At 44.9% G+C, this 17,774-nt stretch overlaps 1 protein-coding gene across 1 annotated transcript in view; it reads left to right on the forward strand.

Annotated features, from left to right (window-relative positions):
- Positions 1 to 8,884: 8,884 nt before the first annotated feature.
- Positions 8,885 to 17,774, forward strand: part of hiw (highwire) — a 1,788,684-nt gene continuing 1,779,794 nt past the window's right edge. Inside the window, 1 exon segment of the mRNA XM_067112237.1 lies at positions 8,885 to 9,068. The gene's annotated coding sequence lies outside the window, so the exon portion shown is untranslated.

The following is a 17,774-nucleotide window of genomic DNA, read 5'->3' on the forward strand; positions in this document are numbered from 1 at the left end:
GAGCCATGCGGTCAGTGTTCCCGCCTTCCAGAGAGGACCGCAGATGTCCACTGGACCTGGCTGCCTCCCTGACAACCGCCAGTGGGTCCCCCATCCTCTCCTGTGGCACCAAGCTTCTGTCTATCTCCATCTTTGCCTGAGATACAGGTGGAAGTTCATCATCGCAGACATTAGGACCCCGCTCCTGGGTGCGGACTTCCTCGCCCACTTCGGACTGGCAGTCGACATCGCCTGCTGGACACCGAGTCCTGCTAGTCCCTGCCCTTGTCGCCTTGCCCCAGGGAGCCCACAATCTGTTCCGTCAAGCCCCACCAGTATGGTTCCCTCATGAAGGAATTCCCAGAAGTCTACAAACCTGAGCTTCGTCAGGTGCCTGGGGCCCCCACCAAACATGGGATATATCATCACATCAAAAAAAAACAACCCCAACACATGCGAAGTTCCGGAGGCTTCCCCCACAGTGCCTTCAGGAGGTCAAGAAGGCCTTTGCTGAGATGGAACAGATGGGCATATGCAAGAAGGCTCCCAGCCCATGGGCCTCCCCCTTCACATGGTGCAGAAACAAGACAGCACCTGGAGGCCCTGCAGCGACTACAGTCGGCTCAACCTCGCTACAGAACCCGACCACTACCCTCTACCAAACATGCAGGACCTAACAGCCTCCTTCCACGGGACCAAAATATTCTCAGAATTAGATCTCTTAAAATCATATTTTCAGGTACCAGTAGCGCCATTGGACATCCCCAAAACCGCCACCGTCATGCCTTTTGGGTCCTACGTCTTCGCCTTCTCCACCTTCGGCCTGAGGAATGCAGGCGCAACCTTCCAGAGGCTGATGGACAGCATCCTAGGGGACCTGGACTTCTGCGTCTGCTACGTCGATGATACCCTAATTTTTTCCAGATCCCACAAGGAACACCTATAGCACATCCGGAAGGTCCTGCAGCGCCTGCAGGAGAGTGGCCTCGTCATCAGGTTCAACAAGTGCACCTTCAGCGTCAAGAAGGTGGAATTCCTGGGCCACAAGATATCCCCAGGGGGCTTCCGCCCAACGTCGTCGAAGGTCGAGGCTGTCGTGAGGTGCCCCACCCCTACCTCCATCAGGGCCGAGCAAGAATTCCTTGGAATGGTCAACTACTACAGGAGATTTATCCCGGGGATCATGCACACCATGGCCCACCTGACGGAGGTCCTCAAGGGTCGTCCAAAGACCTTAGTGTGGGGCCCCGACCAGCAGAAGGCCTTCTCCCTGACGAAGGCCGCCCTCACCAAGGCAACATCTTTGGCCCACCAGGACCCCAGTGCTCCCCTCCAGCTGACAACAGACGCCAGCAACGTCGCCTGCGGAGCCATCCTGGAACAAGTCATCAATGGGATCCCTCAGCCTATCGCCTTCTACAGCAGGAAACTCAGCCTCACCGAGTCCCGCTACAGCACCTTCAACAGGGAACTCTTCGCAGTATACCAGGCGGTACGCCACTTTAAGTTCCTCCTGGAGGGTACGCCCTTCACGATTCGGACTGACCACCAGCCACTGGTCCACGCCTCCACGAAGCTGGGGGATGCATGGTCTTCCAGGCAGCAGTGGCACCTCGCGGCCATCACGGAATTCACCTGCACCATCAAGTACCTCCCCGGCAAGAAAAACCCAGTAGCCGACACCCTCTCGAGGATCAAAATCGATGCAGTGCAGCTCAGGATCGACTACGAGGGCCTCGCATGCGAACAAGACGCCAACCTAGAGAACCCAGGTTACCACATAGTCGTCACATCACTAAAGTGGAAGGACGTACCCCTCGGCCCTGGAGGGTTAACACTGCTGAGCGACAAGAGCACTGGCCTCCCCTGCCCACTGGTGCCTGTCTCCCGTCGTCGGCTGGTCTTCGACGCCATCCACGGACTGTCCCACCCCTCCGGAAGGACAATGACCAGGCTACTGATGGAGAAGTTCATCTGGCACAGCATATGGAAGGACACCATGGCCTGGGCAAGGCAGTGCATGCAGTGTCAGGCCAGCAAAGTAGGACGGCACACCGAATCTGGGATGGGCGATTTTCCCCAGCCAAGGAGACGTTTCGGGCACATCCACGTCGACGTGGTGGGTCCTCTTTCCCCATCAGGAATAGCAAGATACCTTCTAACAGTCGTTGATCGCTCCACCAGGTGGCCCAAAGCTACACCCATGAAGAAGCCATCTCCAGTGCATGCACAGAAGCCCTCCTCTCCAGCTAGATCAGCCGGCTTGGTGTCCCAGACCATATAACTACGGACAGGGGCCCCACTTTCCTGTCCGAGCTGTGGACCACCCTGGCATGCCTGCTGGGGACCACTCACCACAGCACCACTGCCTACAACCCTGCAGCCAACGGAATGGTGGAGGGGTTCCACATGTCCCTGAAGGCATCCCTCATGGATTGTTGCACCTCCGGGAGTTAGAAGTACCAGCTGCCCTGGGTCCTCTTCCGGTTGAGAACTGCCCCCAGAGCCAATGGCAACCCATCCCCAGCAGAAAATGTCTACGGGAAGACCCTGGTAGTCCTGGGGGAACTCATCGCAGAGGACAGGGACGACATAGCAACGCAGAGGCTCTGTGACAGGGTTGGGAAGTTCGCCCCCTGCCAGCAGACATACACCGACAGGACATCCCCCTTCATGCCTCCCAGTGTATCCTCCGTCACCCACGTCTTCGTCAAGGATGACACCATGTGGCCACCCTTAACCAGGCCCTACAGAGGACCTTTCCTCATGCTCAAGAGGAACAAAAAGGCATTCTGGGTAGCCGTCCACTGTGGGGCATAGTGCTTGTTTTGTCAATGGAATGATTGTTCCCTATTCGAAAGTGCACTCCTTTTCCCGGTGGAGCTTATTTTTTGTATACAGAGTTTACGTCAGTTGTCTTCACTTTGGTAGCGACAGTCAAGTTTGGGTAATCATCGAGTCAGGGTCCAGACAGCTTAGCAGCATGGATGTGTTTAACAGCAGGTAGTAGTTACCTGTTGGCCCCTACAGTATTTGAGGATGTGAACTTCGTTCGAGTTCAAGGATGAGTTGATGACTAACCCTAGTCATCAGTGGAGAGGAGGCATTCCTCCGAGACAGCAGTTTGGCTGTCGCATCAACTCTGCTGTGAACGTCTGTGTTTTGTGGAGATGTACCTGTTTGCCGTCATTGGGCAGCTTTGATGACTTCACAACAGTAGTTTGATGGTCATCCTCGATGACCTTATAAGAGCCCGTTGCCCCGACGCCGTCTCTTCCAAACACACATGTGTGTTCATGTGTTCGTCATCCATCGGAGGGGACAAGACAGAACAAGAGCATCTCGTTTTCTTTCTCTGACAGAACGCGATTTCAACCATACAATATTTCCGTCTGTTTCTCCCTAACCATTGTTGTCTTGATGCATGTACAATCACCTCTACTTGCATTGCCAAGCAAGCATTCTAATCATGTACTCATAATGTTCCAACGAATCTTCTGTATCAAACTGTGTGTATGTTTCTGTTTGTGAAGACGCCAAACGTCTCGCCATTTCACATATATTATGCTACTGCATTGTATTCATTAATCTGTCTCGAATTTCATGCAAGTGGCCATATGTAGAATTTCCTGGCCTTTCCATTGATGTATGTTTTAACACTGCACGTTTTATATTGTCTCAATATCGCCATCTGTTTGTCTGCTGGCAAACACAGATGTCTGAATCTTTACCTCTGTTTTGTTTTGTCTGTGTGTAGACGCTACTTTTGTAAGGACAGGAGATTGAGTGACATACTGGCTGGGTGTTAACTGGTTTATTGGTAGTTCCTTACTGAGATGAATGTACAGAATCTTCGAAGATGTTATTGACGTGTGCAAGCGGTAAAGTAGCATCTACACACAGACAGGTGAAAACAGAGGTAAAAGATCCAGATATCTGTGTTTGTCGGCAGACAAACAGATGGCGATATTGATAGACATAATAAATGTACAGTGTTAAAACATACATCAATGGAAAGGCCAGGAAATTCTACATATGGCCAATTGCATGAGATTCGAGACAGATTAATGAATACAATGCAGTAGCATAATATATGTGAAATGGCGAGATATTTGGCATCTTCACAAACAGAAACATACACACAGTTTGATACAGAAGATTCATTGGAACATTATGAGTACATGATTAGAATGCTTGCATGGCAATGCAAGTAGTGGTGATTGTACATACATCAAGACAACAATGGTTAGGGAGAAACAGACGGAAATATCGTATGGTTGAAGTCGCGTTCCTTCAGAGAAAGAAAACGAGATGCTCTTGTTTTGTCATGTCCACTCCGATGGATGACAACTGATGAACACACACTTGTGTTTGGAAGAGACGGCATCTGGCTCTTACAAATACTCCCCCCACAAGACGTGGGTAACGTCTGATTAATCGATGTATCTGCTGAGGCGTTGACAACTGACGCGGCTACACGGATTTAGTGGGGGTTGCGCTGTGCATGGGAGCGGCTGGCTGCGGGTGAACACGCGCATGTGTTTGGAAGAGACAGCGTCGGGGCAACAGGCTCTTACAATACTCCCCCCGCCCCCAAAAGCAAGGCATCGATGCAGAAATCGTCTTGTTGACAATTGTAGTTGGCTCGAAGGGTTTGGGCTAGGGGTGGGTAGGAGGCTGAAGGGTGGCGCTGGCCGGCAGGAGCTCGAGGAGGACAGGAGTGGGTTGAAGGGTGACACTGGATGATCCTTCAATAGCCAGCTGGAGGGGGACGGCTGAAGGAGGCTGATCCTTCGGTAGCCAGCTCGAGGGCTGAAGGATGATGGCGGCTGATCCTTGGTAGCCAGCTCGAGGGGGGCGGCAGCAGGCTGAAGGATGATGTTGGCTGGTCCTTCATTGGTCAGCTCGTCCAGTACAAGTGCGGGGGCGGCTTCAGGTTTCCTGGAGGAGGCATCCAGTGTTCCGGTGGTGGGGTGGGTCATCTCGGAGGGTCGGACATCTACTGAGAACTCGGGAACGGCGGGAAGCAGCGAGGCAGCGAAGGGTCTGTTGGCGCATGGATCGTCATCTTGGGTCGGCCGGGTCCTTCGTGTCACTCCGGGGTCACCAGTGTAAGGACGGGAGATTGAGTGACATACTGGCTGGGTGTTAACTGGTTTGTTGGTGGTTCCTTACTGAGATGACTGTACAGAATCTTTGAAGATGTTATTGACATGTGTGACCGGTAAAGTAGCATCTACACACAGACAGGTGAAAACAGAGGTAAAAGATTCAGACATCTGTGTTTGTTGGCAGACAAACAGATGGCGATATTGATAGATATAATAAATGTACAGTGTTAAAACATACATCAATGGAAAGGCCAGGAAATTCTACATATGGCCAATTGCGTGAGATTCGAGACAGATTAATGAATACAATGCAGTAGCATAATATATGTGAAATGGCGAGACGTTTGGCGTCTTCACAAACAGAAACATACACTCAGTTTGATACAGAAGATTCGTTGGAACATTATGAGTACATGATTAGAATGCTTGCATGGCAATGCAAGTAGTGGTGATTGTACATACATCAAGACAACAATGGTTAGGGAGAAACAGACGGAAATATTGTATGGTTGAAGTCTCGTTCCATCAGAGAAAGAAAATGAGATGCTCTTGTTTTGTCTTGTCCACTCCGGTGAATGACGATTGACGAACACACACATGTGTTTGGAAGAGACAGCGTCGGGCTCTTACACTTTACCGCCCGTGCACGCCAATAACATCTTCGAAGATTCTGTACATTGATTATTAAGTAAGGAACCACCAATAAACCAGTCAACACCCAGCCAGTATGTCACTCAGTCTCCCGTCCTTACAACCTTTGATGGTCATCCTCTGTGACCTTTGTTACTGGTCTTGGCATCTCTGGGTAGATGTTCAGTTTTGTACTGTAGGAGGGTTGTGAATTATTATTACAGATATTTATGAATTGATTGTTGTTATGAGTGAATTGGTATTTATGATACTTTGGATTATTATTTATGCTGCTTTATTGAATTCTTAGATATTTGGGTATTTTTGGTTATACCATTATTTGTTAATTGATGTTACTTGTAATAATTATGCTGCCTGTAATGTTTGTTTTCTTGATGTAACGTGAATGTTTACTTCGATTTGATGCTTTGATGGTTTTGCTTGGGTGGTAATGTTTTATTTTCAAGTAACTAATTTTGCTATATCTTTATTTATGACTGACTCTTTGATTGTGTGAGGTTGTATATTTATTGATTTACCCCAGACTTGACTCACTTGTAGATATGTCTATAACTTATTGTAATAAACTAATATTAAGGTTATTTTTGCTCATTTTGTTGTTCCCCATTCCCCGTTGTTGTCTCAGCTTCTGCCAGTCTTTCCAGTCCATTTCTCTGTAATTGATGATAGAACCTAATGAACCGAGGTTTGGCTCATAACATCCACGGAAGGGAAGACTGGGTATCGATAGACCGCCTCAAGCCCGCATTCCTGGAGGAGGACGTCGGGGGCAGTTCCCAAAGCCCCCTGCAGGAGATAGCAACCCCCATGGCCTGCCCCATGCACAGGAAAACGTCAGGTCACAGGGCGTCCCCGAAACTGTAATAAAAGCCAGACAGGAGGGCACCTCAAGAAAACAAAACCATCCCCTCCAGCTGACACCGCCGGCGCATCCCACCAGCCGCCACTAGCGGAACCAGGCATTTAAAAGTGGACCACCCCACTCCCACCCCAGGAGATACCTCCTTCATTTGATCAGACGTTAGGCCTCACCTCTTGTTGCGGGGTGGGAGCCACTTCAGAATCGCGGGACCTGACGGACAAAGTCCCAGTCCCAGTGCTCAACGCATTCTCTGTAATGAACATCGAAGCTTGCTCCATCTTGCGGATCCTGCCGAGATCGCTTGTTTTCTGTGGTGCCTTCACAGGTGGTTTGACCTGAGGGTCAGACAAACGACAGGGCCCCGCTTCCTCTCCAATATTATTATCACATTATTATGAATTGTATATTTTATTATCTGTTCAACTGACCATGCACTATGTATATGTAACTAAGAGCATTTTTGTCAAACCAGACATTGTTAATCATTATGTTTTCTGTATGTACCTGTCCTGTTTTTTGTCAGAGGAATAGTTTGGCTTTCAGGTCACCTGTAAATCTTTTGTATCCTTGCGGTCTCTGCGTTATACACAGATGCCAGGTCACGCATTTTTAATCCTTTATGCGATTTATACAAATGTCACACATTGTGTATCACATGTTTCTTCATTCACAGGCATCAAGACTTTATAAGCGGATTGCTTCATCAATAACGGCCCCCCCAAAATCACTTTCATGCATCACAGAAGCAAAGTTTTCATCTAACCTAAACCAGACAGGAGGGCACCAAGAAACCCATCTCACAGACTCATCATCAACTTGTTGCGGGGTGGGGAGAGTTACGGGCTGCTCTAGGAGCAGCATTATTATGAAGTATATTTTATTAGTTCAACCCGTGCTGGCATGTAACAGAGCAAGGCCAGCTAAACCTGTCCTGTTTTTTTGAAACAACAACATCAATAAACCAGCAGTTCTTGCCTCCAAAATCTTCATTGCTCTAATTATTTCAGCACCTCTCTCACAATATAACACATATAAAATCTATCTTTGCACCTCTCACAATATAACACTATAAAATCTATCTTTGTTTTTTGGACAACCTTTATTAGATGGAATTCTGTTATAACAATGGTTTATAGTCACTATATATATATATATATATATATATATATATATATATATATATATATATATATTAACTTCATTCGTTGCCTTTCTGTGTGTCCCCTCTCCTCCCCTACACCCTTCCCCCTCCCCAACGGTATATAATAAAGGACTTTTGGCTGAGCTTGGTTATTTTCATTTTGAAATGTATTCAGCAGGAAATTCTAGAACGACAACAGGCACTACTAGCTGTTGATGGTCCAAAGTTCCGAACCGCCAATGGAATCAGCATTAGTTCAAAACCCACCAGCAGTTGCTCCTGCTCCTTCACCAAGATATGGTCAGTTGTTTGTATTTGACAGGAAGGTAAACGGGGCTGGTGCTGCCTGTAGGTTTTTGCTGACTATTATTAGTAGGGTTAATTTAACTGTGGGTATGGCACATGGATATGGGTATGGTAATGATATGGGAACAAGCAAATGCGAACGGTAGCAAGCATCTGTTAGATTATTATATATATATATATATATATATATATATATATATATATATATATATATATATATATATATATATATGTATATATATATATATATATATATATGTATGAATGCATATAGCCTACAGGGGATAGGTAAGGAACTCTATGCCATTTCGCATTATCTTGAATAGGTGATGTGCTCCTGAAGAACCATGAGCCAGCAGTAAAAGGGAATAAGGATCGGATAAATGAGCTGTAAATAAAATGAGAAAACCTAAAGAAAGGTGTAGGACTATATATATATATATATATATATATATATATATATATATATATATATATATATATATATATATATATATATATATATAAATTATATATGTGTGTTTATAATATATGTATATATATATATATATGAATTTTTTGAAAGAACAAAATAATATTTATTCATTACATCCATTAATATCATAGTTTACCAAAATTGGATTAATCCTACTTTTTAATGGATTTTAGCGTCAGCCATCTTTGGAAATTCGAATGTAAAATAACCATGGCTTTGATAGAATCTTTTTTACGAAAAAAACATAGAAGTGGTAATTTTATTGAAAGACGTTGCTAAATGAGCATATTAATATAAAATCAAAACCGAACTTGATGAATCTGTTGGAATTCAAGTGTCAATAAGAAATAGCGTGATGCAGACAAGCTGAAAGTGAGGGATGCGGATACAGAACTGTCGTCGCCGAAAGAAAACAATTCGCCTCAACGAACGAATTTCTCGTGAGTTCTGGTAGATGACATCTTGCTGGCTGCCTCTAAACTGACCAATAACCTCGTCTACTTTGCACCAGCAGATATTGGTTCCGTTTCAGGCTTGACATAGGTAATATTAGTATGCACCCTAAACATTGAGGGGTTGTTGTAGATTGTTATTACATAGGCCTGACCCACGACTACTACATAGATAGACAGACGGTGGGGTTTCAGCGGCGCCTCAACCCCGAACAGGTACCGGTAGAGCTTCACATGGGCTCTCTTCATATTGATCCTGGAACTTGAAGTAAGTCCGTGTGTGTTGTCAAGATTCATTTGATAAGCTGTTTACTGCTGATTTGACTTGGCCGCAGCGCCTGGGTCTGTGCCGTCACCTGAAACTCCCCGCCACTGCCTTCATCCGTCCTGGGGCGTCTCTTGAGCCTGCAGTCGAGCCCTTTCGTGCTCATAATGTGGCGTGGCTCTCAAGGTCCTCCTGCAGGATGCATAGTGTAGGGCTGAAGCTCTCGTGCAGGACACCTGTTCATGGATCAGCTCTTTCCCCAAACACCGTTGTTTCTGCTTTGTGGGCCTGCAGTAGTGACCTGATACAGTAGAGTTGTGTAGGCCAGCCTGTTATATTGAAGTTTTGGTTAATGTAGGACTCATATTTATCAAAAAACATGAAGCATAGGCCTGTTGGTAAAACTTTACTTTAGTTGCACCGCCTGATTCCCGCCAGTCGCTGGCCAGGACAGGTTACCACCTTTTTGAGGGGGTCCCAGGGGCGGGCAAAGGCCACCAGCCAGGTCAGGGTACATCACCCTAGGTCAGGTTAGGTAGGTAAGATCTGGAAAGGGTATTATTTTATAAGTTGCCAATACACACTATGACATTGTAACCTACATTTTTTGAAAAGAGCTCTTCATTCTCGTTATTCTGAACCCCATAAACACTATGCGCCAATGATAAATAAAAATTTATAAAATTACGACTTATGAGGTAAGAATACTGCCCCCTTCCATAGCTAATACAGCAGAATTGTAACCAGTAAACACTCCTAGGTTAAGTTATGTTCGAATTTTAATTTTCTTTGAGTGCCCTATTATTTCCTAGTCATTTTTCCATGAAAAACCCAAAATGGTTTTCTTGCACAAATGGCTGGCTGGAGTCTTATTGGCAACCCATAAGATATGACCCTGGATAGGTCAGGTCCTGGCATTATAGGAAAGGTTAGGTCTATTCATGTATGAGGAACCTGTCCCGGTTGACGACTGGCGGGAATCAGGCTGCGCAACTAAAGTAAAATTTTACTTGCCTTTTTTCCAAATAGGCTTATGCCATCATCATGGTTTAAGTTTCAGTAGATCTTAGTAGCAGCTCCGCAGCAGCGATTTCCTTCGAACTTTTACTTTTTCTACAGTTTTTTGGTTGCTAATTATGGATTTACCTTCAATTTTTGTCGCACGATTGTAATTAACGTGTAATTAACCACAGAACTTCGTCCAACAAGGTAGGGGACCCAGTGGGAATGTGGGGTTATGGGTGGGGTGTTACTACCCTACAATTTGGGGGACCCCTAGGGAAAGCGGGGTTATGGGCAGGGTGTTTACTACCCTACAATTTGTGTGACCCCTAGGGAAAGCGGGTTTATGGGTAGTGTGTTTACTACCCTACAATTTGGGTGACCCCTAGGGAAAGCAGGGTTATGGGTAGGGTGTTTACTACCCTACAATTTGGGTGACCCCTAGGGAAAGTGGGGTTATGGGCAGGGTGTTTACTACCCTACAATTTGGGTGACCCCTAGGGAAAGCATGGTTATGGGTAGGGTGTTTACTACCCTACAATTTGGGGGACCCCTAGGGAAAGCGGGGTTATGGGTAGGGTGTTTACTACCCTACAATTTGGGGGACCCCTAGGGAAAGTGGGGTTATGTGTAGGGTGTTTACTACCCTACAATTTGGGTGACCCCTAGGGAAAGCGTGGTTATGGGTAGGGTGTTTACTACCCTACAATTTGGGTGACCCCTAGGAAAAGCGGGGTTATGGGTGGGGTAGACCACGGTTAATGAGAAAACACCCAAACTTTACTGTTTTCAGCACTACAGAGATGAAAAAACCCCAAACAAACATAGAAACAAGAAGACAACAAAGGTAGCCATTACAAAGACAAAAACTTTCACTACTGCTGCTATTTCGAATGCTGCCACGCATGCGCACTCTTATAGGGAGCTTTTGGTACATAGGCTGACTTCTTACTTAGGAAAAAGGGGGACTGGGGGATAATGTTCGTTTCCGGTCCTTCTAAAGTTTCAATTTACGGCAAAATACATTTAAACCTCCAGGTGCCAGTACGGTACTAAACATGGCGAAATACAGTTGAACCTTTCAGCTGCTCCCTCCCACCGACAGATGCCTCCCTGGCGTTTGCCTTCTCCAGGGGATGCTTCACAACATAAACATGTCCACTCCATTTCTGTGTTCTCCCCCACCCAAAACCCCAAATTCCCACAGTCCCCCTTTACTGTTGAGTAGAGTCAGGGAGCATATAACAGTTGGCCGACAACAAACAAATGCGTCTCCTTTATCAGCAACCCTAAAAAACCAGTTTCCAAGGTAAAAGCAGGTGCAGAGCTAAGACTTAGAAATACCCAAGTTTGATTGCCAATTTTGCATTTACCAAGGTAGGCTATTTTCCACTTTTGCTGTATGTTTCAACATTCATTTGCATGGGCCAGGTACAGTACTTAAACACTGCTCTTGTGGGAACGGTTGTGGCATTAAGGTAAACATTTACACATTTTCTTTCATCAGTATATATGCCTTCTGTCTCAGTTGTCTAGTGGCTGAAATACAGGTAGACAAATGATGCAATAGAGTGATTCGGATTTCACAATAAGCTGTAGGTCCTGTTGCTAAGTAACTAATTGGTTCTTAGCCACGTTAAATAAGTCTGATTCTTCGGGCCAGCCCTAGGAGAGCTGTTTATCAGCTCAGTGGTCTGGTAAAACTAAGGTATACTTAACTTCACCATTGGGTTCATAGACTACATATGTTGTCATGTTTATTACAGTACCGTAATTGATTGTTGTGAGAAAAATGTAAATCTGATCATTTTGGTCAAAGATAAGGAAAGACTTCCTTCTCATCAAGCGAGATGAGATTAATATGAAAGGGGCACACAAAAATGCAAACTACTGTATAGCAAACTTGAGCAAGTGAAAAGTAAACTTTATGGTCAGTGAATTATGAATAACAGAGATGCTCCATGCTTGCACGGGGCATTCTGGTGTAGGTCAATTACCTGACCTCTGGATCAGAGAGTTCTTGCTCCTCCAGTTGGTCCTTTCAGCTGTTGCTTGTATCTATATGATGCATAAATGAAACTAGTATGATCCTGAGGACACTTGAGACCTGTTGGTTAACATGGCTTTGTTTGAAGCTTCGTTGTGGTTGGACCTTTACTCACTGTGATGGCAGACTTTGCCTCTGGTGGATCTTACAAGGAGGGCAAAGTGATGTTCTTAGATGTTGCAGTGTTGTTTTGGGCTTTATCTCAAAAGAGGAGGATTCTTCCCTTAGGGGGAGTAGTGCTGCCAGTGAACTTCACACAGTGCACTGTAGGCATTACTTAAGGTTCTTTGTAGCATCCCATCAGTCCTTAGCTGTAACCCCTTTCATTCCTTTTACTGTACCTCTATTCAAATTCTCTTCCATATTACTTTCCACCCTCTCCTTACAATTGTTTCATAGTGCAATTGGGAGGTTTTCCTCCAGTGACACCTTGAAAACCCTTTTATGTACTTCCAATTCCCCTTTTCAGCATTGAATGGCCATATAGGTCCCAGTGCTTGGCCTTTGGCCTGAATTTTATTTGTTCCTACAAAAATACAAACCTTTGTTCTTTAAACAGGATTTAGCTTGTAATCACGAGCTGGAAAGGCCATTTAACTTTCTGACAAGGTCGCTAACAATCGACCTGTCAGTATGTACTCCAGTTTGCTTCCAGCTGCCGTTATATACAGACATCTCTGCAGACTCACTGCCCAACTTGCCATTTGCTTTCGTTTTGTATGTTTGCTTTGAATTTGATTATATTTTATGATTGGTCAGTTGTTTGTTTTATTATGCCACAAACCTCTAAATCACTTAAGCCTTCAGCTGCGGCAACCTTTAAGGAAAGTTGTCCGAAGATGGTGTCTCAGGCACAATATCTCTCCTTCTGAGACATCTTTAACTCAAATTGCAGATTTCCTCCTTTTTCTGAGGACCTCTGGGGGTTTGTCATCCTCCACCATTAAGGGGTATCGAGCCATGCTTAGCTCTGTGTTCAAGCGTAGAGGTCTGGGTCTGTCGTCAAACCCAGATCTTAGGGATCTCATCAAGTCATTTGACACTCCAAGCAGGAGGAGGTTGACCTGTCTCTTGGAATCTAGACATAGTGTTGAAGTGGCTAACAGGCACATCTTTTGAACCCCTCCATTCCGCTTCTCTAAGGGACCTCATTAGGAAGACTCTCTTCCTTGTGGCTTTGGCTACTACTAAACATGTCAGTGAGATTCAGGCCACCAATAAGAGAGTAGAATTTTCCCAAGGAGACGCATTGTGCGCCTTTACCCTAGGTTTCTTAGCCAAGAGGAGGACCCATCCAAGCCCTGGCCCCATTCCTTCAGCATTAAGAATTTAATGGAAATTTTTTGGCCTTGTGGAAGGTGAAAGGCTTCTTTGCCCTGTCAGAGCCCTGAGGTATTACCTGAGCAGGACCGAAAAGATCAGAAGGCCATCCACCAGCCTCTGGTGTTCTGTTTAGAACCCTTCTCACCCTCTTATTAAGAAAGCATTGTCGTTCTTCCTGAGGGCCGTGATTTGTGAGGCGCATTCTCGGATTCAGGAGGACATTTTGCCTACTTTCAAAGTGAAAGCTCATGATGTCCGAGCAGTTGCTACCTTCTTCGCTTTCAGGCACAATATGTCTCACTTCCATTCTGCAGTCGACCTACTGGAAATGCAAATCAATCTTCGCGTCTTGCTATAGGCAGTCCCCGGGGATCAGCCAGGGGTTCCGTTCCAGCAGCATGACAATAACCACGATTTTTGGTTATTGGCACCTCTGTTAGGTATGTATCAGCGCCAACACGTGATTATCTGCGCCGATAAGCAGAAATCAGTGCCTACTGGCACCGAAAATCAACCAATTTTTGTCGCTAGACAAGTGCCGAAAAACCAGAACGCCGATAACCGGGGACTACCTGTATTTGAAAGAAGTTGAAACAGTGTTTGAAAATTGCACTACCTTTGGGGCCATTGTCAGTGGCTGGCATGGTATCGGGGAAGAAGCATAGGAAATTCTCTTTTTCTCTTATTATCTTTTTGCCTTGAAGAGGTGTTGAGTTTTGAGGAGCCTGGGGGAACAATGTACCTGGAGTACCCACCAGTTTGAGTGGATGGGTTGTGGTTTTTTCAGTGTAGGTGACACTGTTGTCTGGTTGTTTTTTATATTGGTACTGCACCCAGGGCAAGGGCACTTGTGTATGCTTTACCAGTAATCAGGCCTATCCTCTGCCGTAAAGATCCCATTTAAGTAGAGGTGACCCACAGCTCAACTGCCATGCCACTACAGGTTAAGATGAGCACCAACCAGAGGCATTATTCACCTGCAGTAGCTCTCTTACCAGGTAAGGAAATGACAAGCATTGTTTCAATGCTAGCAGTTTTTTCTACTTCAAAGTCATCAGCATGTCTTAATGTTTTGGAGTAGAATATGTCCATGTATCCCACCCCCATTCAATGTGGGATTCAGCTATGTTAATTACTTGGTAAGTTACTTATATGAAAATGATATTTTCATAATAAGATTAAGTTTCTTATATACTTACCAAGTAATTACAGAATCAGAGCCCGCCCACCCTCCCCTTTGATGGACATAAGGGCACAAACACAGTGAGGTTATCTGCTAAGTCGTTTCCAGTACTCCCGTTTGTGGTTGGGCCTTGTCACCTACACTAAACAGTTGAAATGCTACCACGATTTTTTAAATAAAAGGCTGCTGCGCTAGTTAGAAACTATAGCTATGTGATTACTTGGTAAGTATAGATATTTTTCCAATTCCATTTTTGGGGATGGAATTGTTTTATAATTCACTAAGAAACAGGTAAAAAATGCGGTGAAGTTTCTTCAGCGCAATCAAGTTTTCTGGACAGCATATAATGCTGTATAAAACTCAGCCATGACCCATGAAACTCTCAGCCACATCCCACGAAACTCTCAGCCACATCCCACGAAACTTTCAGCCACGGCCTGGTGGTGGCCAGTGTTGTTGGCACTTATAACAGTGCCAGACTGAGGTTAGAGAGCTCCAATTCGATATGTTTGGTGATTGGAGGGTAGATGATCAATACTAATTTGCAGCCCTCTAGCCTCAGTAGTTTTTAAGATCTAAGGGCAGACAAAAAGTGTGGACATCACAAACAAATAGCCATCTGTGTACAGTAGTTTTCTTGTGCAGAAAACTAAAACTAATGATAGACTTAAATGAATAGGCAAGGAATGAAATCAGTGCTGATGGCAAAGCTGATTTTAAAGGTTAAAGCAGTTTGTGATGATAAAGTTCTTCATGATAATAATAAAATTCTCAGTGTCCAATTAATATTAATTTTCCATCTGCAGTGCTGTGAACAATGTGATTATGATTATTGAGTTTATCCTTAATTCATCAATGGATCCTCTTCCTGTGCCACAAGGTGGATCTCTCTCTATATTACAGGTACTGCCGATATTCCAAGGCAGATGATTTATGTATTATTCTTTGTTATAAAATTTTAAAATTGCAATACACTCCCTGAACACCTGAATTAGCCCTGGTCACCTACCAGCCCGAACTACATCCCATAACTTTTACCCACTAAGTGGGTAATTAACTGTCAGCGTTACCAACGCTTACAGGAAAATCTTGTCGAATGAGTTACCTGAAGTACTGTTGGCAACAATGCTGCAAGTTTGCCATGCTGTGTGAATGTGTCCCACATCAGGCGAACTTTTGGTCTTTAAGCCTGACCCCCATTTAAGAATTTGGACATCAGATCACGATTTTGACTGTTTTCAACGCATTTTCTCCTGGATGGATACTTGATTGATGGGATTTGGAACTTCTCTCCCGATTTTGACTTTTGGATCAGTACTTTGGACTTGATTGGATAAGTTAAACAAGAAGACGTCGCCGTCTGCTAGCGCTGATTCTTCCACTTTGTTTACATTGACGACAGAGCATTGTACTGCTGGAGATACTGACGCTCATCGGCCCTACACGTCTTGCAAGTGTAGGATGAGTACCCTCAAACACGATCGACATTCTATTTGTATTTTATGTAGGAAGATGCAGTGTAGTATCAGTCAGATAGGTGGCGAGTCTTGGTCCCATCTCTTCCACAAGTCGTCACAAAACTTGGACATATACAGGAATCTTTCCTCAGTGAACTCTCTCCGTCCATAGGTAGGGTCACCGGAGATCTCTTCCCAATTTACTACTTCTCTTGGGAAGGACTTAAGCTTTCATCCAAGGATCAAATGGTTAGGGGTTAAGATTTCCAACTGATTCAAACCCCCTGGCTTGTAACTTAATGGTCTGTCATTGACAATTCCATCCAGCTCCACCAGCTTCCTCAAAACTGAGCAAGGTTTGGCCTACAATTTTTTTTAGGCATGACTTCAGAAGTCTATCAGCCTTTCCCATATAGCACCAAACCATGGTGCTCTCGCTGGAATGAACTTCCAGGTACACTTTATATCTAACAGATATTCCTTTACCCTAGGATTCTCCGACATGGTCTTAAGGTATTCTGATGCCACTACAAACGTGGTGGTGTTGTCACTCAACATGAATGCTGGGAAACCTCTTCTGCTCAGAATTTTCTAAAACTCATGAGGAACGAGTCACAGGACTGGTTATCAACGAGCTCCACATGTATGCCTCTGGTTATCGGGCACGTAAATAAGTTGATATAAGCCTTCTCAGGGCTTTGTCCTTTTCCCTTAACCCATAATGTGCCAGTGTAGTCCATGCCTGGGGTATTAAAAGGTTGCTTACATTGCACCCTGAACTCAGGTAATGGAGGAACTATTTTGGGCCTATACGGCCTCCTACAAATAACACAATGATGTATTATACTCTTAGTCAGTTGCCTTATCTGTGGGATCCAGAACTCCTGTCTAACCCTCGCCACAGTTGCATTTACTGTACATCCATATGAGCATTAGCATCATGATGATCTGTAATAATAACCCGAGTAACATAGCAACTCTTTGGCAGTATTATGGAAAACTTGACAGATTTGGGTAACTGTTCGTGTTCTAGTCTGCCCTTAAACCTTATTACCCCGTTGTCCAGGTAAAGATTCAACTGATGTCCGAGAGCTAGTTTTGGTTTTCTTACCCCCTTCATCAAACTCTCGTATTCCTCTTGGAAAAATTCCCTGTGTATGATGGGCAATGGTCTTATTCTTTGCCTCTTGGAGTTCTTCCAAGGTCAATTCACCATGCCTCTTCATACTGTTTGAACTCCTACAATTATTCAAAAATCGTAGGATCCACACTGTGGTCCTACAGACCTTTTCAGCACTGCTGAATCTCTCCCAATTCAGCAAGTGAGTATTAACATTCAGGTTGTCCTCTACAGTTTTGACCAAAATGTTCTCTGCTTTACCCTGCGCAAGTGATCCTCCAACCCATGGCCTATCTATTGGCCAAGAGGAATTTTTTAACCAAGGTGGTCCCTCCCACCAGAAAGAACTATCCAAGATCATTTCTGTCCTTTTCCTGTGTGTCAACCAGTCACTGGGATT

Source organism: Macrobrachium rosenbergii, chromosome 2, assembly GCF_040412425.1.
Source record: "Macrobrachium rosenbergii isolate ZJJX-2024 chromosome 2, ASM4041242v1, whole genome shotgun sequence".
Classification (NCBI taxonomy): Eukaryota; Metazoa; Arthropoda; class Malacostraca; order Decapoda; family Palaemonidae; genus Macrobrachium; species Macrobrachium rosenbergii.